Source organism: Triturus cristatus, chromosome 1_2 (assembly GCF_964204655.1).
Source record: "Triturus cristatus chromosome 1_2, aTriCri1.1, whole genome shotgun sequence".
Taxonomy (NCBI): Eukaryota; Metazoa; Chordata; class Amphibia; order Caudata; family Salamandridae; genus Triturus; species Triturus cristatus.
The window spans coordinates 950,358,732-950,386,426 of record NC_140580.1 but is presented as its reverse complement, the minus strand read 5'-3'; the positions used below and the strand labels follow the sequence as shown (position 1 = coordinate 950,386,426).

The following is a 27,695-nucleotide window of genomic DNA, read 5'->3' as shown; positions in this document are numbered from 1 at the left end:
CCTAAGAGCGGCCTTCGACACGGTACACCACAAGATCCTCACCCACAGGCTTAAAGACGTCGGGATCAGAGGTACAGCTAACCAATGGGTGGCCTCATTTCTGAGTGATAGATCTTTTCAATGCATGGAAGCAGGCATCTTGTCAGATACATTCTCGGCCCCGAGTGGAGTACCTCAGAGATCCTCCCTGAGGCCGACCCTTTTTAACATTTACCTGAGCCCTTTGGCTCATTTAGTGCAGGAGTTCGGACTTTCCATCGTATCATATGCCGATGATACCCAACTAGTGGTCTCGATAACAGACACCCTTAATTCCAACCCAAGGCAACTAATCCCTGCCTGGAAAAAATAGGAACCTGGATGGCTGATTGCAGCCTTAAGCTTAACGGGGATAAAACTGAGCTTATGATCTTGGGCAGTAGTCCAAGTCCATGCACCGTGATTTCCTGGCCAGTAAATTGGGCACACCCTCCCACCCTGAAAACCTCCATAAAAAATCTGGGGATGTGGCTTGACCAGAACTTAACCATGGAAGCGCAAGCTAAAAAATTGGCAGGGACCTGTTTTGGGATCCTTCGGATGATTGTAAAAAAAACAATAAAAGTATACTTCCAGAGAAACCAAGAAGGACGGTGGTACAAGCCTTGGTAGTCTCAAGACTTGACTATGGCAACTCGTTATATCTCGGCTCCCCCAAATATGTTACTGATAGGTTAGAGGTGGTGCAGAATGCGGCAGCTAGACTGCTTCTCAAGATACCCAGGCACCAGTCAGTAAGAATATCCTTGAGGGAGCTACACTGGCTGCCAGTTCAGGCCAGGATTAAATTCAAGGCCCTCTGTCTGGCTCACAGAGCCATGCATGGGAGAGGCCCTACTATGTTGCGAACCTTGATCTCCCACTATTCTCCCCGCAGATGTCTCAGATCAGGAGCAAACTTTCTGATGAACACAACTAAAGTCAAGAGATCAAGGTGGGGTGGAAGATCTTTCTCACATCTGGTCCCCAAAATCTGGAACAGTATGGATCCAGAACTACGACTAATCAAAAACGAACAGTGTTTTTAAAAAAAAAACGTACAACGTGGCTGTTCCCTTAAATCTCACACACAATATCTGCCTCCCCTGTTTCAGCACTGGGATGCCTGCGGGTAGCCATGCGCTTTATAAATCCCTAAACCTAAAGCTCAGTGCCCTTTTGAGGGGTTCTTTACAGGGGTCAAGCGAGTATAGAACGTCAGTTGGGTGAAGGTTTGACCGATGTGGAATGGCGTCACAGCTTTTGATAGGAAGGAGGCTAGTGTTTGCAGAACCAATTTGTTAAAAAAAGAACATGGTGTACGGCAGGTTGACATAGTGCTTGAACTTCACTGACACACCAATGTTATGGCAACACGAACACTGTCTTGAGGACAAGAAGCTTCAAGGGACAGCTGTGAAGCTGCTCGAAGGGTTTACACCTCAAATATGTGAAGACCAAGTTAAGTTCCCACCATGGCATGGGAAAGGGACGAAACATATGTTGTATGCCTCTCAAAAAACTCACCACAACAGGAGAAGAGGGATAGTCCGGCAACTGTAAAAAGGCCGAAATAGCTGAAAGGTAATCTTTAACTGTGTCCCGAGCAAAGCTTTGCTGTGCGAGGGACAAAAACAACAACGCACCAAGACAGGAATCTGTTCCAACAACAGGTTAGTTCGTTCGTTTTTGTCGAGGGATGCCTGAACTGCAAGACGACATCAGCCACCTCCGAAAGAATGTTGAAGGTGCTCTTCTGTCACTGCTCATTCTCCAAGCATGAAGGTGGAGATTATGAAGGCCCGGCACAGAATGCTGCCTTGCTGCTGTTACACCAGATCCTCCCGGAGGGGTAGCCTGATCGTAAAACAAATGCTCATACTCTCTCTGAGCCCAACTTGGGCATGGTCGGTCCTGATTATCTTCAGAACTTGGGGGAAAGAGAGGTATTACAGGAAGGTAGAAAGGAGTCCCAAGATCCACCCTAGGTGGAATGCAAATCCTAGTGAAAATGCATTGAAAACTTCAAACATGCAGAACTGCTTACTTTGTGCGTTCTCATTGATGGCGAATAGATCAAGCCAAGGGTCTTCCTATTCATGGAAGAGACCTTGCACCACCTGTGGGTGAAACTGCCATTCGAGACCCGCTAGGTGTCGATGGCGGAGTGTTCACTCTGGCATTCAAGAACACTGCCAAGTGGTTCGCCACTAGGAAAACTCATAGATGATCCAACCATACGACCCCACCCTGCCGTTTGTTGCAGTATCACATAGCAGTGGTGTTGTCTGTAAGCACATGTACCAGCCTCCTCTTGATGGACCGAAAGAAGGCATTCAACGCCAAGTAGATGGCCTCCAGCTCCAGAAGGTTGATATGGAGCTGGGACTCTGCCAGTAAACAGAGGTCTCTGATCTTCACTTCTCCCAGGTGGCCACTCCTACCCAGGAGTGACACATCGGTTACCACTGTCAGCTTGCTGCTGCTGATCCAATCAAGGTCAAGTAGCCACCACTGCAGATCTTTTGCAGTTTCTTCCGAAATCTGGACATGGTCGGAGAGGTCCTCTGGATGTTTGGGCCCACAGGGAATTCAGATCCCACTGCAGAGCCTAAATATGCCACCAGGCATGTTTAACAAGCAGGGTGTACGAGGCCATCAATCCCAGCAGCCTCACTGTCTACCTCACTGAAATTCAGGATAGAGGCTGACAGATCAGGATCATAGCCTTAAGCCCTGGACTCTTCTTTCTGGGAGAAAAAGCATTGAACTGTACTCTGTCTAGAATGGCGCCAATAAGCAGGAGTGTCTGAGAAGGAGTCACAGTGTTTCTTCGGCACGTTGATAGTGAACTCCAACGATGACAGGAGTGTCACCGTAGTCTGGAGGTAGTCAATGTCTGCATGGGGCAAGCCTACCTTCAATAGTCAGTCAACGAGGTAGGAGAAGACTGGAACCCCTGACTTCCGAAGGTGTGCTGCATCCACCGCTGTCCTTTCATGAACACCCGAGAGGAACTGGTGAGTCGAAACGGCAGCATCATGAACTGAATTTTCCTGTACCACCATGAACCGCAAGCAGTGTTGGTGGGACTGCAGGTTCGATATGGAAATAGACATCCTGCAGATTCAATGCCACCATCCAGTCTCCAGGTTCGAAGGCAGACAAGAGCTGGGCCAAGGTGAGCATTCTGAATTTGTCTGTCTGGAGGAAGGCGTTAAGAAGGTGCAGGTCTAATATAAGAAAGACCTCAGTCCTTTTCTTTGGCACCAGAAAGTAGCAGGTATAACTTCTGGTGCATGCACCCTCTTAATAGCTCCCTTTAGCCAAAAGGGCTTGCACTTCCTGCCGTAAGAAGGACAATGCTCCTCCATCAGTGAGTCCGGGGTTTTGGAAGATGTGGCGGAGTGACTATGAAGGGTAATGTGTACCATTTATGGACAATTTGCAGGAATCACTAATCTGTTATGGCCTGCCAACCTGGCAAGAATCATTGGATTCTGCCTCCAACCAGGTGGCTATGCTCTACTAAGGGCACACTAAAGCGGTTTGGCAGGTGGGGCTGCAGGAGCAGTAGGCTGATGGCACACTGACGCTGATCTTGGGAGATGGTGGTTGCCAAGGCCTCGGCCAAGAAACTGCTGGGCAAATTGCTGCCGTTGATTGGATGCCGGTAAGGGGTACCTCTGCCGAAACCGCGAAAGGAATGGTAGGGCTACACGGCTGGCGAGTAAGGCAGATAAGCTCTGGAAGCATACTATGGCCTTGTTCTCTTTGAACTGCTCCAGAGCGAAATCTCCCTTGTCCACAAAGTAGCAAGTCCCATCAAAGGGCATGTCCATAAGGGATGAATGGACATCGTCTGATAAACCGGTCGACTGCAGCAAGACGTGGCAACGAATGGCGACCCTGGTGTCAGTTGGCCACGCCACAACCTTCCTGTATAGCTTTGGCTAAGATAGGTCGAAGGTCTTGTGGGACAGCTAGGAGTACTTGAGCTATCGAATTCCAAAGAGTGTGGGGATAGCGGTCAGCATGCAACTGGCATTGACAGTCCTGAAGTCCAAATTTGTGGAAGAAAATACCCTTTTCCACCCAAGGATCGATGAGCCGGGGGAGGCACAGTGGTGTTTTTGGAGCGTTCAACTGGTTAACTAGCCAGCGAAAACCCAGATGGAAGGCCTCTTGGTTTCTTGGGGCCAAACAGAGGGAGTTGGAAGGCCTTGTATATCTCTTGGATATGTCTTTGGGTCGCAGACGGCCCTAGAAACTCAGAAGGTACAGTTCAAATGAAGACGATAGTGTGTCACAAAGTCTGCTATTTTTCTCATAGTCTCAAAATCGAGATGTTAACCCATCCATGTCATGTCCAAGGGAGTGTCATCAGCACAGGCTAATATCTCAAAGCTGTATGGTTTGACAATCTGCACAAAGAGGCAATATAGATGTTGAATAATGTTGGACTCAAAAGAGGAGCCCAGAGGGATTCCCTTGTTGACAAGCATTGTACACGACTTAAAGGAGTCCAAAGAGATCATATGTATCCGGTTTTCCACAAAATCCATAAACCACTGTAGTGTTTTGCCACAGATGCCCACATCATACAGCCTGCAAATTAGTATAGCATGAGAAACCGTGTCAAAAGCTGCTGACAGATCCAACAGCACCAGCACAGCCGAAATGCCAGAATCAAGGGACAAGGAGGGAAAGCAGCAGTCCTAAGCGTTCTGGAACCACAGAGGCAGAGCTTCCTACAGGTAAGTGTGCGTTTTGTTTTCTTTTAAATTAATGTTTGGTGCGTGCATGCATGAATGTTTGGTAAAGAGTGTTGTGAATGAATATGTGTGTGTGTTAGTGTGTGTGCGTGTAAATGTATGACTGAATGTTATGTGTATGTGTGCGTGCGTGTGTCCCATTCGCCCCCTCCCTCCAAAACTTACCGGCCGCCACTGTTAGTTATATGGTTTTTGTGGACCACTTTGATTTTGTTTTCGGGGTAGCTATTGAGCATTGTTTTGTTCACTTCTTTGTCCCTTGTGCCTCCTCAGGAGTAAGAGAGTGGAGGGAAGGGTCAGAGTCCCACTTGGATTTTCAATTTCTTTCTTCGCCTTGCCCGAAGATTTGAAGTGCGACAAAGCTCGACCTTGGGATTGACTTTTGGACCGGAATGAGACTGAGACCGACCTTTGTACTCGGACTCATCTCGACAGGGAGTCTTTCAGTGCTTGGGGACAGTTTTGCCTCGTGGTCCCATATGGGTTTTTTTTGCCTAAAGATTTTGTGAGGAACTACTTGCCTCCTAATCTGATTGTAAGTGTTTGGTGGAGACATGGCTGGGCCACTTATCCTCCTGCTCTTCAACTTAACTTTGGGTGATCTGGTAGAGCAGAAACTTAGCAAAGCTCACCTGCACCCAAAACTGGTTTTGGACCCTCGACTATGCGTCAGTGTTCTTTTACTTCCCCAAGTGGAGTGTGGGAGACTTGTGTTGGGGCTTAGGCCTCTTGTAATTGTGGGAGGGGTCAGTGGCAGCCAGCAGGGTTGATGAGGGGAGGGGTAAGTTGTGGTGCAGCCACCAAGAGCCGCTATATCTTTCCACTCTTCCCCTTCTATCCCAAGGACAACAGCAAAGAAACTGGGGCCAGGAAGAAGGCAAAAAACGTGTGCCCTCTGAGACCCATGCTGGTCATAAGCGAATAGGTGCACACACGGCTGCCAATTAGTCCCATGTCAACGGTGGCACAACAATTAGCACTTGTACCAGAATACAACAGTCTGTGACTAAAAAGAAAGGTCTTGAAAAAGGTATCGCACAATACATGGGGCCTCTTGGAAACAACGCCATTGTCCAGGGAGCAGGTCAGCTATGAGAAGGTAAGCAACATTTAGAGACCCGCAGATCGCGTTAGTTTACATGTGCTCTTCATGCAAAGGAACGAATATTACCAAGTCTCTGGAAATTCTGTTAAGAGAAACCCTATCAGCTTATATTATATTAAAGATTATGTTTGCCTTGTCAACATTAAGGTTCTACTTTGCTTCTTTAAGGAAATCATTAGGCAATTTATTATACGGCAGTGCATCTGAAAGTGCATCAACAGTTAAGTCATAACATTCCTGAAAATTACTAATCAGGAATGCTATGACGTTTCAAATAAAAAACAGAGGCACACCACAACTCTGTAAAGTGATGGGTCCACAGTAGATCATTTGTGTGCATCAGGCCTTTATAGTGACAGCGTGTATGTGCCCTACTATCCTTTCTGCGAATGTGATTGCTCGACTGGCCTGCTACCTGCTCTTCCAACCTCAGACTGTGGGTGGTGCTACAGCCCAAAAAGAGGACTACAGGAGCGTGAAGGCTGGGAACGATAGGCGTCTCTCACAAGCGACCACAGGAGGATAGGGAACACCAAGTAAGATCTTTATATTTGACTTTTGAAACACTAGAAAACCAAATTGGTCTGTCATGTATGGAGGGACTTCCTACAGAAATTACATAGAGAGGGGGACAGAATTAGACTACTATAAGGCCACGAGTCGGGGGTATACGCGGGTACACGGCGTCCACCCACTTTTTTTTTACAGGGTGGACGCCGTTACCCTTGCCAAGAAGTTGGGCCGCACAGAAATATGTTGAACTTGTCCCAGTGTCATTTTCAGACACCGGGACACGTTCAGCAGCTCCTGCACGTTGTCTGCTTTTCATTCCCAGCAGCAACTTCCCAGCAGCAACATGCAGGCGGGAGGGAGCTTTTTTCACCTCCAGGTGGGCCGAAGATAAGGGCAGAGTTAAGGGGCCATCACTCCACCTTTTGATCGAGTACTGGACGAGAGGGGGCCTGGACCCTCTCACTTAAATGCAAATGCACTGGAGAGGAAACAAAAGCACACAGCTTGTTATCTCTTCACAGATACTGAAGAGATGCATGCTTTTAACTTTTTTCAGTCCCTGTATATAAGTGCACGCACTGTAAGAATGTCAGATGGGATGGTCTGTCTTAGTATTTACAGAAATAACAATATAAATAGCACATTGTATTTCTTTTATAGTGCTACTCATCCTAATACAGAGTCTTCCGGTGAGGTCACTTCCTGTGATGGCATGTGTGATATCAGGCATCGTGATGTCATGTGCTGTGTTGGCACGCGTCATGATGTCACTTGCATACTGCCTGACTTGGTCAGTCCAACCACTTCTTTTTATAGGACTTGTGCCCCGACTTAAGCCAAATTATGAGCGCCCCCACACAGAAGATTCCCTCTGACTCGGGCGGACTGTGTGACAGTGGTGAGACAGACAGCGCTACATTTGGCGCTGCGAGGTCATTTAGAGAGGATGTATACAGTCCCATTAGGGGACACGGAGTGGAGGAATTCCTAAATAAGGTCACGGTCTCCAGACTGTTGGCGGACCAGAGGTCAACAGTCACAACCAGACAAAGAACGATCCTGCCTAACTTATTTAATGGGCGGAATATCTCGCCATAACTTAATCTGCTAAACAGTCATCATGGAGCCAAATTAAATGTATACATTAATGCAAACCAGCAAATAATCACATAAAATACTTGACATAATCGACATTTGCCACAGACAGTAGTTAAAAAAAGAATGTATTCAATGTATTTTCTAGCAAATAGATAATAAATATATAAAAGAAATAAAGACATCAGAGAATAATGTTCGAGTAATGAATATCAGAAATGCATAATCAAACATTTACACATCCTATACCTCTGGTACATATTTGTGTCTTCTACTCTGGCCAAAACACACCAAACTCAAATCACACTCGTACCACATTGATTCCTCATCTAAAAACATCTCTTGGTCCAGTGTTATTACTGGCTGTCTCACTGGTTGAGGGGGACTGCCTTCTGGTTATATGGCTATTCTTTTTGGCTTCTACTTTTACACACATTTTTATTGATTTATTTACTTGTAAAGTGCCCGAATCACCCCAAAGGGGTATATCCGCGCTACAGAGGTGCTTGGCAAGCGCGAGCTCTCGGCGAACGCGCCCTTAGGGCCCGGCCCCGCGCCACACCCCCATAGTTCGGTCCAGTAGCCTGATTGGCTACTGGAGCAGATAGCTTTAGGGGTGGAGCTGGGGGGGGGGGGGAGGGGGGGGAGTATCCAATCTGTCTCCCTCCCACCCGTCCCTGAGATTAGTGGTTTGGGGTAGGTTAGGAAGGGTAATGGCGGGAAAGAGGCCACAGAACATTGATTTTCAGGGTTAACGGGAGGCCTGCTTAGATACTGCCGAGGCCAGCACTGAGGGGAGAGACGGTAAGCTCTCCGCAGGGAGAATGGGGACACCGGCTGGGGTGGCAAGGGCGCCAGGTCACACGAGACTCCTTGGCAGCCTGATGGTGGAGGGGTGGGCCCCCGGAAATGACGGACAAGGACCGAGGGCTGGGGGCTCACCGCTCAAGGACGCAGGTGGGTTGCGCCTTGCGTGGTTCTCAGAGAGGGGATCAGAGCCAGAGGGTCCCTTGGTGCTGGAGGAAGTAGATATTGCATAACCGGCGGTTATGATCAGTGGTAATACTTGTAAATATTAAAATTGTGAATACTGAATGTTAAATGTGAATTTTAAAAATGTTATTGTCATGTTTATGAATGTTTTAATGGTTATTAAACATGGCCGTTTTCCCCACACTCTTGGACTGGTTAGTTTTGATTGTGGGATTGCAGAAGGTTGAAGCGGGGTTCATCTCGGCGGGTCCGGGCTCTAACAGACAAGGCAGACGGGAAGAGGATAATTAGAAAAGTTCAGTTTTAAGGAGCCTTCTAAATAGAAGGTAGTCTGGGCATTTCCGAAGATGACTAGGATGCCGATTCCAGTAATAGGGGGCTAAGTGGGAGAATGCCTTCCCACCCAAGCACGATTTTTTGAAACGCGGGACGAGGAGCAAAGATTTAGTTCCTGAGCGTAAAGGCCTAGGTGGCTGATGTTGAATGAGTTTTTCTGCAAGATAGCTAGGACCTTTACCATTTAGGGCTCTGTGCACAATGCAGCATATCTTAAATTTGATCCGTTCGCGTACTGGAAGCCAGTGTAACCGTTGTAAAAGGGGGAGAGAGGCTGTTCTGGCAGGAGAGTTAGAGACAAGGCGAGCTACGGTGTTTTGAACTACTTCAAGTCTACTCAGAGAGGACTCACTTGCTGAAATCCGGAGATCATTGCAGTAGTCCAGGCGGCTTATCACCAGTGCCTGGATGAGAGTTTTCGATGCGGTTAAGGGGAGAAAGGGAAATACCCTGCGTAGGTGGCTTAACATGTGGAAACATGAGCCCACGTAACTTGGTCTTTCATTGTAAGTTTCTGGTCCAAACGAATGCCAAGGTTCTTAACCACGAACTTAGGGACCGGGGTGTCGACTAGCTCAGACGGCCACCATTCTGGGGACCATAGCAGTGGCGCATCTCCGAACAGCATGATCTCGGTATTGCCGGCATTGAGCTGAGCGAAGTATTCCTCATCTAGGTCGCAATGGCAGTCATGCCTTCTGAGAAGGCAGTCTGAATATTGGTTGAATTTTTGTCAAATGACAGCAATAGCTTGGTGTCATCACCATATGAGATTGGTGTGAAACACAGCTTTTTAAGTAGTCCAGCTACCGGAGCAACGTAAATGTTGAACAAGGTGGAACTGATGCAGGATCCCGGAGGTACTCCTTTGGTCAGTTCCATGGTCTGAGATCAAAAAGGGCCAAGATTGATGGTCTGAATTCAGTGGGTGAGAAAGCTCGAAATCAACTGAAAGGCCTGTCCTAGAATTCCAATTTCTTTAAGTCTCCTGAGCAGACTATGATGAGAGCGTGCCGAAAGCAGCTGACAAATCCCGCAGCACTAATAGTACTGCTTGTCCGTTATCAAGGGAGTGCCTTATGCAGTCGGTAACGGCAATCAGTGCTGACTCTGTACTGTACAATGGCCAAAACCTAGACTGAGATGAGTCAAGGCATCCAGTGATTTGACATGGTCAGAGAGATGTTTATTAATATGCTTTTCCAATATCTAACTAAGGAGAGGAAGAAGAGAAATCGGACGATAGTTGGACAGCATTGGTTTTCTTACGGATGGGAATTATTTGTACAGCCTTCCATTTAAGAGGTAGTCTGCCCTTTCTCATTGAAAGATTGAGAATTGAGCAAATAGATGGGGACAAATGTTTAGAAAGTAAAGTGGACATTTTGGCTGGAATAATGTCCAAAGTGGAACCTGATTTAACTGTGTTCAGCGATGTCTCCACATTATCAACTGTGAGAGGGAAAAGGTTTTCCAGATGATGCACATTAGCAAAGAACGGGGGACGGCAGGATGTAGTGTCATGCAGAGGGTTCCTGTCTTTGGTGATTTTATTGTAAATAAGCTTGTTTTCTGTACAAAATGGATGGCTGTTTTTTCACAGATTTCGTGAGATGGAGCAGCTTCATTGTTGCAGGCCTTTCGGGTTGGTAAAGGAATTGGGGATTTGGTATAATACTTTGACGGGCACCCCCTTCCTGGTTAAGTTGCAACGCGATATGGGCTCTGCGTGCCCTTTTGTAAGTTCTAGTGGTATCGCGCCAGAGCGGTCTTATACCTTTCTTTATCCTGTACATCATGGGAGTGACGCCAGCGCCTTTCCAAGTTTTTACAAAGACATTTTTCCTTCTGTAGGTCTAGAAAGAACCACACTGCTTGTGGACCTCTGGTCGAATTAGGGTATTGTTTCAATGAGGCCAGCTGATCTATGGTTTCAATTCTCTATGACCCAGGCACGTGTGGGTGATATTCTCTCTTTAGGTCTCCTGTTTGACTGCCTTCATATTTCTTTTTCACAAGGGCCCTCTTCTTATGGACCAGATTTAAAGCCTACAGGAGGAGATAAAACTGGAGGAATTGCAGGAGGACCTCCGGGACATGGCTTGTGTGAGGAACCAAGGACCAGACGGCCTCCCAGTAGACTATAACCAGACATACTCTGCTTATTTGCTCCTTAGGGTACTGGAAACTGTCAAAGAAACTAAAGCAAGTGGTACCCTATTGATACACATGCGGGAGGCCTTAATAATAATGCTCCTAAAGATCGGCAAAGACCTGAGGAACCTCGGGTCCTACAACCGCTGTCCATCATCAATGTTGATTTCAAACTACTTGCGAAAGTATCTACGATGTGTCTGTGTCTGGGCCGCACAGTCACCCACTTACAGAACAATGACAAGTGTGGATTCGTGCTAGGATGAGAACTCATGTGACTGCGTTCTCATGTGATGCACGTCATCAGGGAACAGCCGAGGAAGCAGCATTGGTTGCCCTGGACATAGGAGTATCTATAGGAGGTGTTGCAGAGAATTGGGATGGGCCCGGGTTACTTGTCCTGCGTGCACCTCTTATATGCAGAACCCTGAGTGAGAGTGCGTACTGGACAGGTGGTATTTGATGTACTGACTGTATAGACGGGAAGGAGGCAGGGATGCTCATTGTCCCTGCTCCTCTTCGCGCTGGCTATGAAGCCTTTGGCAGTGTACTTGACGAGCGAACTCCAAGACTGGGGAATACGCATTGGTGGGATGACGCATAGTGTGTCAATGTACGTGGATGATGCCCTTGTATATGTGAACAGCCTGGAAAGGTCGGTGCCACGCCTCATGCAACTCCTGACTGATTTCAGAAGTGTGTCAGAGCTACATGTTAGACACATAATGGTGATCTTACCCCCTGGTGTCCTTGGCACACCGTGGGGCGGCTGAACTTCCGGAGGAGGGACTAACCCTTGGAGACGGTGCAATTTTCTGGGTTTACCTGGCGATACAGATAGCTCTTGACCCGCAGCAGTGATTGGATTTGGGAACACTCTGCCGCTGTCCATCATGGGCAGAGTGGTGCTCACCAAGATGGATTCACTACACTATGCAAAACTCATTCTGTGTCCTACCGAACTCCTTATCCTGACAGTTCAATGGCCTGTTGGTGTGCCTAGCATGGGCAGGGAAAAGGAGCAGGGTGCGGCTGGAAATCTTAAAACTGGACCTAGCTGAGGGCAGACTGGGGCTCCCGAATCTCCAGTTATATTATCTGGCTGACCTCAAACTACGCAGCGCTGGTGTTCAATGATGGCCCAAATGTGGAGATGAAACTCCTGGATGGACTGGTAACGGAGGAAGACCTCCAGAGACTGCTTATGGGGGGTTTTGGGGTGCCAGTAGGTATCCCCCTCATACTGGCCCCAGTAGCGCAGGCATGGGAAAGAGCAGTTACCCATGTTCTGAAGTGTGCGTGTCTGCCCGACTGCTCCTCATATGGTGGTTGCGGCTTTTTGCGCTCATCCACACCTCCAGGGATTTGGTTGGATTGTGGCTGTCAAAGGGAGGGAGACCTGTTTCTGACTGACTCTTTCGTAACACTAGCTGACAATTTGGAGTAGGACCGGGCATATTTTTTAGTATGCATGTTTGTTTGGTATGGTCTGGAGATCAGGGCAAATTCCCCCAAGAAGCCCAGGGAATCCCATGTCTTGACAGTGAAAATGGACCCGGGCTCGAGCAGGGGTCTTGTTTCCCGGTTGTACGATGCTTTGAAGGAGGACAGGCAGACAGACAGACATAAGGCCCTCCTGCTTGCATTGGAATAGGGACCTCGAGATCCCTCTCACGTATAGAGAATAGAAGCGTGCTAGAGCACAGGTGCAAGAAACAGGCATCAGGGCCATGTTTAAGTTGGCACAATTCTACAACCTCCATAGGGCCTCCCTGACGTTGCACCGGCTGCATTGGGTTTACCTGGCACAGTCGGCGGGTGATGCCCCATGCAATGAGATTCCATCTGATTTTATTCACGTTACATGGGCATACCGGGTGGTGCGACCCTTTTGGCAAGAGGTGCTGTGTGAGGTGAAACGGATAACAAGAGTCAGGGCATAGCTTACAATAAGTCACTGTAAACTAGGCCTCTCGCAGCTCCTTAGGGAGGGCAGGAAGATGGGATATAAATTTACCAAACTGGGCCTGGTGCTTGCCAGGAATCGTTTTGCCATTTATTGGGCAAGTCCAGCGCTGTAGACACATGGGAAATGGAGAACTGACCTGCTGGAGTGGGTAGTGGTTGAAGAAAGTAGACTTAGAAAGGTATGCATGGATGAAATTGTGGAATAAGATTTGGAGATTTGGGGTGTGATGGTGAACTACCTGAGAGGAGATGGAGGAGCAATAGAGGATGGGTCAGTACAGATCTTGCCTGTGGCCACGGTGGTAAGCCCCCCCAGGCTGGTGAGGGATACCCGGTTGCACTTCAGAATGGTATGGCGGCCCCCTATCCGTCTTTTTGTCGAGTGCGGTTGGGGCTTGCAGCAGGACTGCAAATGCTTTGGCAGAGAGAACGATTGGAAGGTGATTGCTGGCCTCCCTCTTCCCTTCTCCGAAGATTTGTTCCTTGGAATGCCTTCTAGATTATCAAGCACGCATATGCACCCCGACACCCCCCCCGCCACTTGGACCTAGCTGAGGGCAGACCAGGGCTCCCGAACCTCCAGTTATATTATCTGGCAGGACTACTAAGTACGCAACGTTGTGGTGCCCCCAATCGGGAGAAGAAACTCCTGGATGAACTTGTAATGGAGGAAGGCCTCCTAAAACTGCTTATGGGCGGCGGTGGGAGTGTCGTGGGGTGCCAGATGTAACCCTTCATAGTGACTCTGGTAGCGCAGGCATGGGAAAGTTACCCATTTTCTGAAGTGTGCGATGTATGCCCGACTGCTCCCCATATGGTGTTGCGACCATTTGTGCTCCTCCACACCTCCATGGGTTTGGTTGGATGGAGGCTATCAGAGGGCGAGAGACCGGTTTCTGAACAACTCTTCCATGACACTAGCAGACACTGTTTGGAGTAGGACCGGGCAGTTTTTACAGTATGCATGTGTGTTCAGTACGGTCCGCGAGATCTGGGCAAGTTTCCCAAGAATGGACCTTGGTTCAAGCAGGGGTCTTGTTTATCGGTTGTACGATGCTCTGAAAGCGGACAAGCAGACAGACGTAACGTCCGCGATAATTGGAATAGGGATCTTGAGAGGTCTCTCACGGATGGAGTGTGGAAGTGGGCTAGAGCACAGGTGCAAGAAACAGCCAGCAGCGCCATGTTTACGTTGGCACAATTCTACAACCTCCACACGGCCTACCTGATGCTGCACAGGCTGCATAGGGTTTACCCAACACGGTCAGCGGGTTGTGCGCATTGCTATGAGACCCTAGCGGAGAAAGATTTGGAGATGTGGGGTGTGATGGTGGACTGCCCGAGAGGGGACGGAGAAGCAATGGAGGATGGCTCAGCACCAATTTCGCCTGTAGCGACAGTGGTGAGGCCCCTGGGCTGGTGAAGGATACCTGGGTGCACTTGAGAATGGTAGGGAGGCCGCATCTTTTTAGTTGATTGCTGTTGGGATTGCAGCACGGCTGTGAAAGCTATTGCAGAGAACGAATGGAAGGTGACTGCTGCCCCACCCCTTCCCCCAGAAATTTGTTCCATTGAATGCCTTCTAGATTATCAAAAACAACAAGGAAGTACCAATACTGATAATCCATTTAGTTTTTACTTTAGTTAGTGCCTAGAACAAATCTACAGCAACCTTGAGCGATCTTTTGCCTAATTTTATTCAAACTAATATAACAATTTGAGGTTCCAAATTACTTCATTATTTGAAAAAAATCAAACCAATATCTATAAAAAAACACTCAAAAAAATTCATCAAATCACTACACCCATTCCGACAGTCTCACTTCCTACTTTCATGTCACAATCAATCCACATTTATAACCCATACTAAACTACAGTCACACTCAGAAAAAAGGCCTGGCCACAATATTTTTCAAATTCAAATGCCAGGGGTCAACACCAAACATCGCCTAATACAAACAATAATCTGTTATAATGCACAAATCACATCATTGTCAATTTATTCACTATAAATCATAATACACAAAACTGGTATATACATTAGCCCCAAGATTGTCTGGTGAACAACACATAAGGTCGACGCGTTTCGAGCCCACTTGATATGGGGCTCTCTTCAGGACCAAGATAACTGTAAAAACAAACAACAAAACCTTATTGACTGACCATTACTTGCTTGTTTTTTTCAAAGTTACTGACAGCATTGATAACCAAACACAACACCTCTAGTGCCTGCAAACTCACCTCTTAACGCGGGGAAAACCTCGTAAAAATCGTGCTGGGCAGATAACTACCAACTCTGTCTGCAAAATCAGAAAAGAACAAATCTTTCAGGAAAAAGCCTGAAAAGAAGAGATTTTTCAAGGGAGAACTCTTCATACACTGTGTTTTTTTTTTTTTTTTAAAGAAAAAATTGTGATTGAGGAAGAAAGAAATGAGGGAAAAGGAGGAGACAAGATGAGGGGTTAGACTGATTTAAACCCGTTAGCTGTTCACTCACATGTAAAGTTGCAGATGTTGTCCAAATGTAAATGAATCCAATAATGCTGTATAGGACTGTACAACTGTGGGCAGAAAAATAACATTGCCTCAATCTCCCATATCAATAGATACCTTAGTCAAACAACGAAGAAGGAAAGACCAACGATCTTTACCTTTCGTAGTTAAACGGCGTTGCCTTGAATAAACGCAGAGACGTGACATTTTTTGAAAATGAAATCGTTCCGCAAAGCGTGTAGCTTACGATAACCTTTTTAGAGTCTGCTTCTGCAAGATACTAAATTTACCATCCACAAATCAACATGGGTGCTGTTTAAAGATAAAAAGCTAGCACTTTAGTATATTAACTAAGTTGGGGGTCGCATACCTGAAGCCTGTCTTCACTTCATCTTCGCGCATACGTCCTAAACCTTTTCCGAGTTTGATAGCAGGGAAGCACCGTCGTAAACATAAATGACAGGGCAGGCAGAAAATAGACTCGCCCATTGCATGAAGGGAATGGTAGAATGCTTCTGGGAGCTGTAGTTTTTGAAAAAAATCCTCAAGGAGCAGCGTTCTCAGCCACTGATTTGAATCGCTGATTGTATATCTTTATTGTCAACAATGCGAGCGGCAGTTTTTTGTAACCAATTTAAAAGAATTTAATAGTCTTTCTTCCTCAACCATAAAAATATGGCTAATAGGTCACAGATCTATTTTTAACTGTCAATCAAAACCAATGTTGGACCGGGACCCACCATATATTGCAGCAAAAGTACCAAGAACAGGACGACCTGCATTGTAGTCCTATGCCAATATCGGAAATTACTAAATTAAATTTTTGTTGAATATTAGCCATCTATACTCAGATAATCATGTATACTAATGGATAAAAAACCTCCTATAAACATCCACAATTAACAAAACCATCTCTATCATATTTACCCTTATTCCTCTAGTGCTTAAAAAGAATAGATAATTACATCCCCAATCAAAAAATCCATTCCCTGACAGCGAAAGCGGACTCATAATACCTTCACAGTTTATAAAGTTCCGACAACGCATTAAGACCATTCAGTGTCGTATTAAATTTCAAGATCAGCATTGCCTCACGCTGATTTAATTTTTGATTCATATCTCCACCTCTGGCGTCTGATTCAATTTTAGCGATGACAGTCCATTTCCCGTATGTCCTTTAGACTTCCAGTGATTGACCAGCGGCTAACTTGCTCCGGAGTTAGCCATACTTTTTATGGCTATGTATGAGGATAAATTCATCTATAAGAGTAATCCTTTTCAGCATTTCATCTCTAATTGGATGCGTTATATAGATGATATTTTTCTAGTCTGGTCAGGCACACAAGATAAACTCATTGAGTTTCACAATTGGTTGAACGCAAGAACTGAGGATATCAAGTTTAGTCTAAATCAATCAAGCTCACGCATGACTTTCTTGGATGTGGAAGTGTATCCATCTGAGGGAGGCCTTGTTGCCACTTTGTTCAGAAAGCCTACAGACAGGAACAAGGCCCTCCGTTACTCAAGTAATCATCAGAGGAGTTTGAAACAAAACTTACCGTTTGTCCAATTTTTGAGAATATGCCGTAATTGCTACTTTAAAGATGAATATTTTCTACATGCCGCCAATTTAGTCGGCAGATTAGTTGATCGAGGATATCCTAAAAAACTGGTAAAAAATGCCATGAAGAGAGCGTGGTGGACACCACGAGAGTTTCTGTTACAACAGAAATCGCAAAAATCCATTGACAGACTGGTTTGTGTTTCCACGTTTTGTCCTAATTCTAATCTTTTCAAGAAGACTATTCACCAAAATTGGCATCTGATAAAAAAATCTGGATCAATCACTTAAAGAAGGCTCCCTAATTTGCTTTCAAAAAAGAAAAAAGTATAGCCAACCATGTGGTTCGAGCAATGCTACCAAAAGTGAGTACATTAACAATCAGGAACTTTGTAGGATTAGGAACAGTGATTGGACATCACAAATGCGGAACCTGCACGTGCTGTGAACAGACGATAGAAGGTTCATTGTTCTCCCATAATGGAGTTCATTGGAAGCATGACACATTTACCAATTGTAAATCCAAATTGGTCTATGGCGTTTTATGTCCATGTCCCAAAATATATGTGGGAAAAACAAATCAAGAAATTCGGCAAAGAATAACACAACATAAGTTAAGAATTAAAAGAAATGTTGAAACCGCGCCACTGGTCAATCACTGGAAGTCTAAAGGACATACGGAGAAAGACCTACAATGGACTGTCATCGCTAAAATTGAATCAGACTCCAGAGGTGGAGATATGAATCAAAAATTAAATCAGCGTGAGGCAATGCTTATCTTGAAATTTAATACGACACTGAATGGTCTTAATGCGTTGTCGGAACTTTATAAACTGTGAAGGTATTAGGAGTCCGCTTTCGCTGTCAGGGAATGGATTTTTCGATTGGGGATGCAATTATCTATTCTTTTTGAGCACTAGAGGAATAAGGGTAAATATGATGGAGATGGTTTTTGTTAATTGTGGATGTTTATAGGAGGTTTTTTATCCATTAGTATACATGATTATCTGAGTATAGATGGCTAATATTCAACAAAAATGTAATTTCTGATATTGGCATAGGACTACAATGCAGGTCGTCCTGTTCTTGGTACTTTTGCTGCAATATATGGTGGGTCCCGGTCCAACATTGGTTTTGATTGACAGTTAAAAATAGATCTGTGACCTATTAGCCGTATTTTTATGGTTGAGGAAGAAAGACTTAAATTCTTTCACATTGGTTACAAAAAACTGCTGCTCGCATTGTTAACAATAAAGATATACAATCAGCGATTCAAATCAGTAGCTGAGAACGCTGCTCCTTGAGGATTTTTTTCAAAAACTACAGCTCCCAGAAGCATTCTACCATTCCCTACATGCAATGGGTGAGTCTATTTTCTGCCTGCTCCGTCGTTTGTGTTTACAATGGTGCTTCCCTGCTATCAAACTCTGAAAAGGTTTAGGACGTATGCGCGAAGATGAAGTGAAGAAAGGCTTCAGGTACGCGACCCCCAACTTAGTTAATTCACTGAAGTGCTAGCTTTTTATCTTTAAACGGCACCCATGTTGATTTGTGGATGGTAAATTTTGTATCTTGCAGAAGCAGACTCTAAAAAGGTTATCGTAAGCTACACGCTTTGCGGAACGAATTCATTTTCAAAAAATGTCACCGTCTCTGCGTTTATTCAAGGCAACGCCGTTTAACTACGAAAGGTAAAGATCGTTGGTCTTTCCTTCTTCGTTGTTTGACTAAGGTATCTATTGATATGGGAGATTGAGGCAATGTTATTTTTCTGCCCACAGTTGTACAGTCCTATACAGCATTATTGGATTCATTTCCATTCGGACAACATCTGCAACTTTACATGTAAGTGAACAGCTAACGGGTTTAAATCAGTCTAAGCCCTCATCTGGTCTCCTCCTTTTCTTCGTTTCTTTCTTTCTCAATCACAATTTTTTCTCTTTTTTTTAAAAAAACACAGCGTATGAAGAGTTCTCCCTTGAGAAATCTCTTCTTTTCAGGCTTTTTCCTGAAAGATTTGTTCTTTTCTGACTTTGCAGACAGAGTTGGTAGTTGTTATCTGCCCAGCACGATTTTTACGAGGTTTTCCCCGCGTTAAGAGGTGAGTTTGCAGGCACTAGAGGTGTTGTGTTTGGGGATCAATGCTGTCAGTAACTTTGAAAAAAACAAGCAAGTAATGGTCAGTCAATAAGGTTTTGTTGTTTGTCTTTACAGTTATCTTGGTCCTGAAGAGAGCCCCATATCAAGAGGGCTCGAAACGCGTCGACCTTATGTATTGCTCACCAGACAATCTTAGGGCTAATGTATATACCAGTTTTGTGTATTATGATTTATAGTGAATAAATTGACAATGATGTGATTTGTGCATTATAACGGATTATTGTTTGTATTAGGTGATGTTTGGTGTTGACCCCTGGCATTTGAATTTGAAAAATATTGTGGCCAGGCCTTTTTTCTGAGTGTGACTGTAGTTTAGTATGGGTTATAAATGTGGATTGATTGTGACATGAAAGTAGGAAGTGAGACTGTCGGAATGGGTGTAGTGATTTGATGAATTTTGTGAGTGGTTTTTATAGATATTGGTTTGATGTTTTTCAAATAATGAAGTAATTTGGAACCTCAAATTGTTAAATTAGTTTGAATAAAATTAAGCAAAAGATCGCTCAAGGTTGCTGTAGATTTGTTCTAGGCATCAACTAAAGTAAAAACTAAATGGATTATCAGTATTGGCACTTCCCTGTTGTTTTTGTTTGAATAGGCTCAGCCTTACTGATTGGAGCCTGGATCCTGTATAGGTTTCTTTTCTAGATTACCAAGCACACATAAGCACCCTGACACTCCTGCACCCCCCCCCCCCCCCACCCCCCAGACCCAGGATGGAGTGTACTTGATCATTTTGGGGTGCCTTGGGAGCTGAGGGGATACTATGCTGCAGAAAAGTTTTGGGTTTGCTGTTTTGGGTATGAGTTTTCTGTACGATTTGCAAACTGTAAAATGCTAATGAAGAAATTAGGAAATTTGGAGAAAAAAAAGAACACCTACTGGGCTGGTATGGTGTGGAGGACACTAACTAGGGCAGGAAGAGTTTGCCTCAGCACACTGGTTGAGCTGAAAAATGGTCTGAGAGAGGAGGTCAGTCACCAGGTAGAGTATGAGCCTGTGTCACGACAGATGACTGCCTTGTGAAAGTCATACACTTCATGAGTAGCCGAGTTCATGTTGACTATCAAACATAGATGAAAGGATAATCTGCACTGCACATCTGTATTCAACTGCACATCTGTATTCAACTGATCAGGGAAAACCAAGTTCCTCCAGATAATCAAGCCCTGTTATATAACTAATGCTCTACTATGGGCAGTCTTTACCTGCAACAAACCCCTCACACTCACTGAACCTACACTGAGAAATGAAGCAGATACGAGTAGAAAAGTGGGTACTGTAAACCGTGTTTATTCTACGGAGAGAGTTTACTCTGTACCATACTGTTTGCAGACAGTGAAACTCTCATGACAAATACACCAAGGGGTATTAATACAAATCTACTAAGAACAATGTACACTCTATGCAAAACTTGTCCAATGAGTATATTTACTAAAAAAATAACCAAGGTCTGAAGGTGCCAAAGATCATATACCTGCAGACTTCATACTGTGCTGAAATCTTTACAGATAACACATCTTCTGAAGCAAAACCAGCACAGGTTAATAGGTGTGTACCTGGTGCACACAGTCTTCTATGTTATGTAGAAATTGTCATATTATGACAATTCTGTTTACTAACTCAAGGCTGCTTACAATACTCAGTATGTAAGACATAAAATATTTGCCCTGTTGGAAACTTTTTCTGCCAAGCCAAAAAAGCTTGTGTGGAATATGCTGATCACAAGCTGTCAACTGTCACCTGCACACAGAGTTACTTTTCAATACAAAGATTCATAGTGTGTTCAATATCTCTACACACCTATGATGCATTAGGAGCACATGCATTTTGTAAACACTCACACCCATTCGCTGGACACAGACTGTACAAAATTAGGTAGAAAAGTAATTTGGTAGTTACCCACCACTGTGTAAACTATAAAACAAACACTCATTGGATGAATACATGATAAATGAGGTCACAGAACATGCCATGAGTGATGCAATATGTGAGGTCATAGGCACTGCACGGAGGGAGTACAAGATCTAGTTAGCTCTGCTAACAATAGCTGGTGAATTTTGTGTCTGTTTTGAGTTCAAAACAATAATGTTGTCACTGGCATTCACCTAACATTAAAATCTTTAACCTGTGTTTTCGTCAGTGAACTTCTAAGGTTTTAAAAAACAGAAAAAACTATAAAACAGATCTTTTTATCACACCTAGCTATAACGTTACTTTAAACTTTGGATTTTTCAATGAACTTCTAGGCTTTTTTTAACGTAAAGTAATATTTTGTTACCAAACACAGCCAACCCGCAGCCACGCATGGCCCTTGGCCGTGTGCAGCAGGGGCTTGGCCACATGGCTTGATCTATGGCCAGGCCCTGCTCTCAACCCCCCTCAGGCGCAAACCCCATGCTGCGAGGTTGGCGGCAGGGCCTTCAGCCTATCACCTGCAAGCAGATAACCCCACACTGCGCATGGCCTTTGGCCGTGTGCAGTAGGGGATGGGGATTTACAACAGGGCCTGTTATCTACCCCCTCCACCAAGCAGCCAAACCCACACTGCACCTCCGGCCAACCAATAGGCAGGCAATCAACCTCCGTCGGCTGCCAACCCCACGTCACGCGCAGCCTTTGGTGATGCAGCATAGGATTGGCATTCAGGCACTGGGAACCCCATCCCTGGTGCCAAAATATATATTAAGGGGAGGGTGTGTGCACCCCCATCCCCAACCTTAATAGACCCTAGGAACCCCATCCCTGGGAACCAAATTTAACAAAAAGGGGGAGGGGGCCACAGTGACTTCTCCCGAGCCTTCCTGGGCCTCCGGGGAGAAATATAAAAAAAAGGGAGGGAGGCCACACGGCTCCCTCCCCCAAGCCTTATACGGCCCAGGGGATCCCATCCCCTGCGACAAATAGAAAACGGGAAGGGGCTGCGCGGCCCCTTCCCCGAGCCTTCACAAGCCCCAGGGACCCCATGGCCTGGGGCCATTTTCTGTTTAAAAGGGGTTAGCCCCGGGGTCTCCACTAATTATATGGGGCACTAACGAACCACCACATTTAGGGCCGCAGGAGAAGACCCAAAGCCTGTGCCTGGAGGGAACAGCTGTTTTCTCCATGCTCCCTCCGGGCAAGAGCAATTTCGGCTTTGTTTCCCAGCCTGCATCCGTGCAGGCAGGTAAACAGAACACAAACCTGCTCCCAGCCTGTGGGAGCATTTTTAAATCTCTAAATCTCCTACTGGCTGGGAGCAGACTTAGTGTTTGCTCTTGTTTGGCGGGGTATGTAAGACAGGAGAAAACACAGGTTTGACTGCCCGCGGCAGTGCGGGCAGGAAAACTAATGTGTTCCAGGAGTGGGCTTCTTGGGATACACTCAATGAGACGGCCCCAGGCAATGGGGTCCCCTGTGCCATGAAAGGGTCAGGGAGGGGGCCACGCAGAACCCCCTACCTTTTAAAAAGTTTCATGCTATGGGCTGTTAGAAGTTTGAGTAGGAGAGTCCCCTTCCCTTTTCATTTACTAATTGGCCCAGGAGGATGGGGTAACTGGGGCCTTCAATGGCCTACGCGGACCATCTACTCTTTTGAACAAAATCGGTGCCAGATTATGGGGTCCCCGGGGCCACCATCGGCTCAGGGAGGGGGGAGTCAGGCGCTCCCTTCCTAAGTCCTCAGGGCCCTAAATAGACAGGAGAGAGGGGGCCTACAGACACCCCCATTCCCATTTATATTACAAAATGACTGCCATTTATTTTCTTTTTTGCTGCAATCCCGCTGGACCACTGCAAAATGTGCAGATTTTTGTTTTCATTTTGGCCCCGGGGCGGAGAGGGATAGGGTTGGTCCATCTTGGTCCCCCACCATCCATGGGGCCTAGGGGCCGAGGGCATCTCTACCCTGCCCCTATATATCATTGTCTTTTTCAACTTCAGGACAGGGGACTAAGTCTCAGAGTCTGTAATGGCTACCAGCAACATGCTTTGCATGTTGCTGGCAGCTGATCACAGTGAGATGGCCCAGCTCCCTGGTCGAATCAGAAAGTTCTATTTTTGAATTGTCGCTCTCATGAGACTCTTGCAGGAATCCCTCTGAACCAACTGTCCAGATATACAAATATTTTTGTATCTTAATTTCTCAAAAGCTCCTGAACAGATTTACAACAAATCACAAATAACACAATCTGCAAACCAAGCTTCCTATCAAATTTGGCGTAATTCCAGCCACCAGTTTTTTCAGTAGCGCTGCTTAAAGAAGTCTATGAAAAATGCATGGGGAACTTTGCTTTTGGGATCCCTGTTGTCTCAGCCCCCGCTTGAAGAAACACGCTGGAACTGTCCAGGAAGGAGTTGATTTGCTTCTTTGGTAACGTTTTGTGAAGATGCATCAAACGGCGCTAAAGTTATTAGCAAACCCAAAAAACGCTGTCTATGGAAAAGTAATCCTAACTAGAACGCCATTAGATAATATTATATATATATATTTATATACACACACACACACACACAAACAAACACACACACAAGCCAAGACTCCGCCTTGATACTGAACAAACCCTTCTGGCTCAAACAGGTGACACTATGATCGAGATGCAGGAGTCCCACCAAAGAGGATAAGAACAGCAATACCTTCCCCTCTTTCATGGAACACAGTACTAGCTGTTCTCATAAAACTCATTAATCCCATAATTAGGAGTTTCAACTCCCTTCTCTTTTCCAAGAAAACAAAGCACTTACCAGCTTCTTGGAAGCAGCAATAAACTAAGTGGGAAGATCGTATCATATCTACACGGAATCCACAGGGAGTGCGCTCACTTGAAGCTTTCTCTACACACAGGGGTCTCTGGGAATGAATAATTTACCACTGAAGCATCCTGTAATCAGATATCCACTCTGGCTGACACTGATGAACTAGCTTCTGCAGATATGCCAACCACAGCCCTAAAGCTTTCACTTACTCAGGTCATTCGATCAAATATTTATACACCTTTAAAGCAGCAATATTTATAAAACAGGGAAACCCATCTGAATGTTTTGGTGAATGACTGCGCTTGGTTTGGGGCCAGTTGGTGGGTACACAAGACCTTTCGAAGAAGCCTCTTGTTGAAATAATTCCTCCAAGGCAAATTGAGGTAAGACGTGTATTGATAACGAGATCCTCCAGCACCGGACATTTCCAACATGAGCTTCCCCTGAAGGTTCCAAGGAATGGGTAGAACAATGAGAGGAATGTTATGCGTGGCTCTCACAGTGCGCCGTTAGTGTGAATGACTGGATTCTAAATCTGTTATGAGGCAGCTAGGGTGGGTAACCTAACTTGTTAATCACTGTTCTGTCACAAAAGGATTCCAGGCTGGTCCGGATGGGCTCTCTGGGAGCCTGTCAGAGCAGTGCCGGAAAGCAAGGAGCACAGCTTCTGGAGGAAAGGAAGACACAGAGTGGTGGGGGTGGGCGGCAGGAGGTCATGTTATGTATGGCTTCCCCATAACTCCTCTCACTCTGCATAGCTGCTGAAAGCAAGGACTGGTGACTTTGACCGTTGTAAATTACAGGAATGTTTTTATCCTCAGGTTCGGAGTTACATCATAAACAATCCAAGCTTCCCGCTCGTTGTCTGTTTGATGTCACTCAGACCCTCTCGGTGAAAAATTACCCCTGTAATTCACTGTTACCCATCTATAATTCTAAAGAACACAGGAGTTTCTCAGCAAATCTCTTACTATGTAAGAGGTCACCTTTCAGAGAAACTTTCAGCAAAGCCAAAAGGGACATGCCGATAACAGTGACCATATACAGAATACTATAAATTGAAGGATCTCCTTGTGCATAATAAGAGGCGTAACTACTCTGAGTCATTGAATACACCTCAGAACAATAAAGGAAAATGCTACTGTTCTTGGCATGTTGAGCTACGGAGATTCATACTGTAGCATAGATCGCCATCTGGTGTTGGGCTCGGATGCTTGCACCTTGTTGTTGTCTTGGAAGAAGTCTTTTGTAGTCACAAGATAGGCGACTTCTCCCTTGGACGATAGTGCGCATGGGCATCGACTCCATCCTCAGATTGTTTTTCGCCATGATGGGAAATGATGGAGTCAGTAAGAAGTAGAACAGATGTCCATGTGAATGTATCTAATTAAGATAACACTGGAACAGATACAGGCTCCGGGGAGGCGGGTGGGCGTATGAATCTCCGCAGCTCTACATGCCAAGAACAGATGCATACTGGTAAGTAGCATTTTCCACTCGAGGCATTTGAGCTGCGGAATTCATACTGTAGCATAGACTGTATAGCAGTGTCTCCCCTAGCGGTGGTCGCCTATATCAGTTGCAGTGGTTTGAAATAGTGTCTTAAGAACAGCTTGGCCTACAGAAGCTTGTTGCTTCGCCTGCACATCTACACAATAGTGTTTAGTGAAGGTGTGTGTTGTAGACCATGCTGCTGCCTTACAAATGTCTTCTAGGGGAATATTCCCTAAGAATGCCATGGAAGCCCCCAGTTGGCGAGTTGAATGCACTCTTGGGGGAATTGTTAGCGTACGTTCTGGTAACATATTTGAATGCATTTTACTATCCATCTGGCAATTCCAGATTTGGAGATGAGATTGCCTTTACGAGGGGATGAGAAAGCTACAAAAAGCGTTTTTGTTTTTCTAAAGGCTTTAGTTCTATCTATGTAATAAAGTAAAGCTCTTTCGACGTCTAGTGTGTGAAGAGCTCTTTCTGCTACCGAATCAGGGTTTTGGAAAAATACCGGTAACTCTACTGATTGGATAAGATGGAAAGCAGAAATGACTTTTGGAAGGAATTTTGGATATGTCCTGAGAACCACTTTGTTACGATGTATTTGTAAGAATGGTTCTTGTTTGGTTAAAGCCTGGATCTCACTTACTCTTCTGAGAGAGGTGATTGCGACAAGGAAGGCTACCTTCCATGTAAGGAATTGTAATTCAGTTATGTAAAGGCTCAAATAGTCTAGTAAAAACAATGTTATGGTTCCACACTGGAGAGGGTGGTAGTCTGGGTGGAATTATTCTTTTGAGGCCCTCCATAAAGGCTTTGATAGCGGGTACCCTAAACAATGACAAATGATGCCCGTTTTGTAGGTAGGCTGCCAGGGCAGTTAGATGTAATCTGATTGATGAGTATGCTAGATTGCATCTTTGCAGATGTAGCAAATAGCAGATAATGTTCTGAATTGAAGCATCTAATGTATATATTTTGTTGTTGCAGTAAATTACGAATCTTTTCCATTTAGCTGGATAGTAAACTCTAGTAGTAGGGCGTCTGGCTTCTTTAATGATATTCATACATTCAGGTGGGAGGTTAAGGTAACCGAACACTAGGACTTCAGGAGCCAGACTGCTAGATTCAATTGCGCTGGATCTGGGTGCTTTATGTCTCCATGGTTCTGTGTGAGCAGTCTTGGGAGGAGACGGAGCTTCTGGTGTGGAACTACTGAGAGTTCGAGGAGTGTTGTGATCCACGGTTGCCATGCCCATGTGGGAGCAACTAGGATCATTTTGAGAGACTGTTGCCTGAGCTTGCGTACTACTAGCGGAATGAGTGGGAGTGGCGGAAAAGCGCACGCAAATCTGCCTGACCAGTTGATCCATATCGCATTGCCCTTGGACAACGGGTGTGGGAACCTGGCGGCGATGGTTGGGCATCTTGCAGATGAAGTTCCCATTCGTGTATCTGTTGAGTCTGCCGACTTACCAGATCCGCTATCTGATTGTTCACCCCTGGAAGATGTTCTGCTAGCAGATATATTTTTGGTGGAATGGCCCATCTCCATATGCTTTGCGATTGATGAGACAGTTGCAAAGAATGTGTTCCTTCTTGTTTTTGTATGTAATACATCGCTATCACATTGTCTGTGGGGACTAGGACAGTTTTGTTGAAAAGATATGGTTGGAATGTTTATAACGCTAGAAATATTGCTAGTAATTCTAGGTAGTTGATGTGGAGCGATTTTTGTTGAGTCGTCCACTTGCCCTGAACTGTGTGGTGTAAGAGATGGGCTCCCCAGCAGGAAAGTGATGCGTCTGCTGTTAGCACTATCTGTGGAACCGGCTCTAGGAACAGCCGCCCTCTGGAAAGGACTGCAGAGAGCAATGTGTGCGGCTGTTTACCAACACCAGATCTGTAAGTTGACCTTGAGCCTGGTTCCACTGACGTGCTAAGCATTCTTGTAAAGGTTGCATCTGAAGTCTAGCGTGAGGTACAATGAAAATGCAAGAGGCCATCATTCCTGTGAGTTGCATGAACACCCTTGCTGGAAGGGAATGCTGTGGCTGAAATTTGGTGATGAGGGTTTGTATACTGGCTATCCTGGTTGGATTGGGATATGTCAGCGCTTTAGAGGTAACTATTGTGGCCCCTGGATACTGATGTACATCGGAGGGCTGACGATGTGACTTGGTGTAATTTAGTGTGGTCCCCAAGTTGTGTAGTAGCTGGATGGTTTGGTAAGTGTGATGGACACACTGGTTGTGTGACTTGGCTTTTATGAGCCAGTCGTCGAGGTATGGAAAGA

At 45.5% G+C, this 27,695-nt stretch overlaps 1 protein-coding gene across 4 annotated transcripts in view; it reads right to left on the bottom strand.

Moving 5' to 3' along the window:
- Positions 1 to 27,695, bottom strand: part of RGS3 (regulator of G protein signaling 3) — an 834,919-nt gene that overhangs the window by 110,767 nt on the left and 696,457 nt on the right. The window lies entirely within an intron of this gene.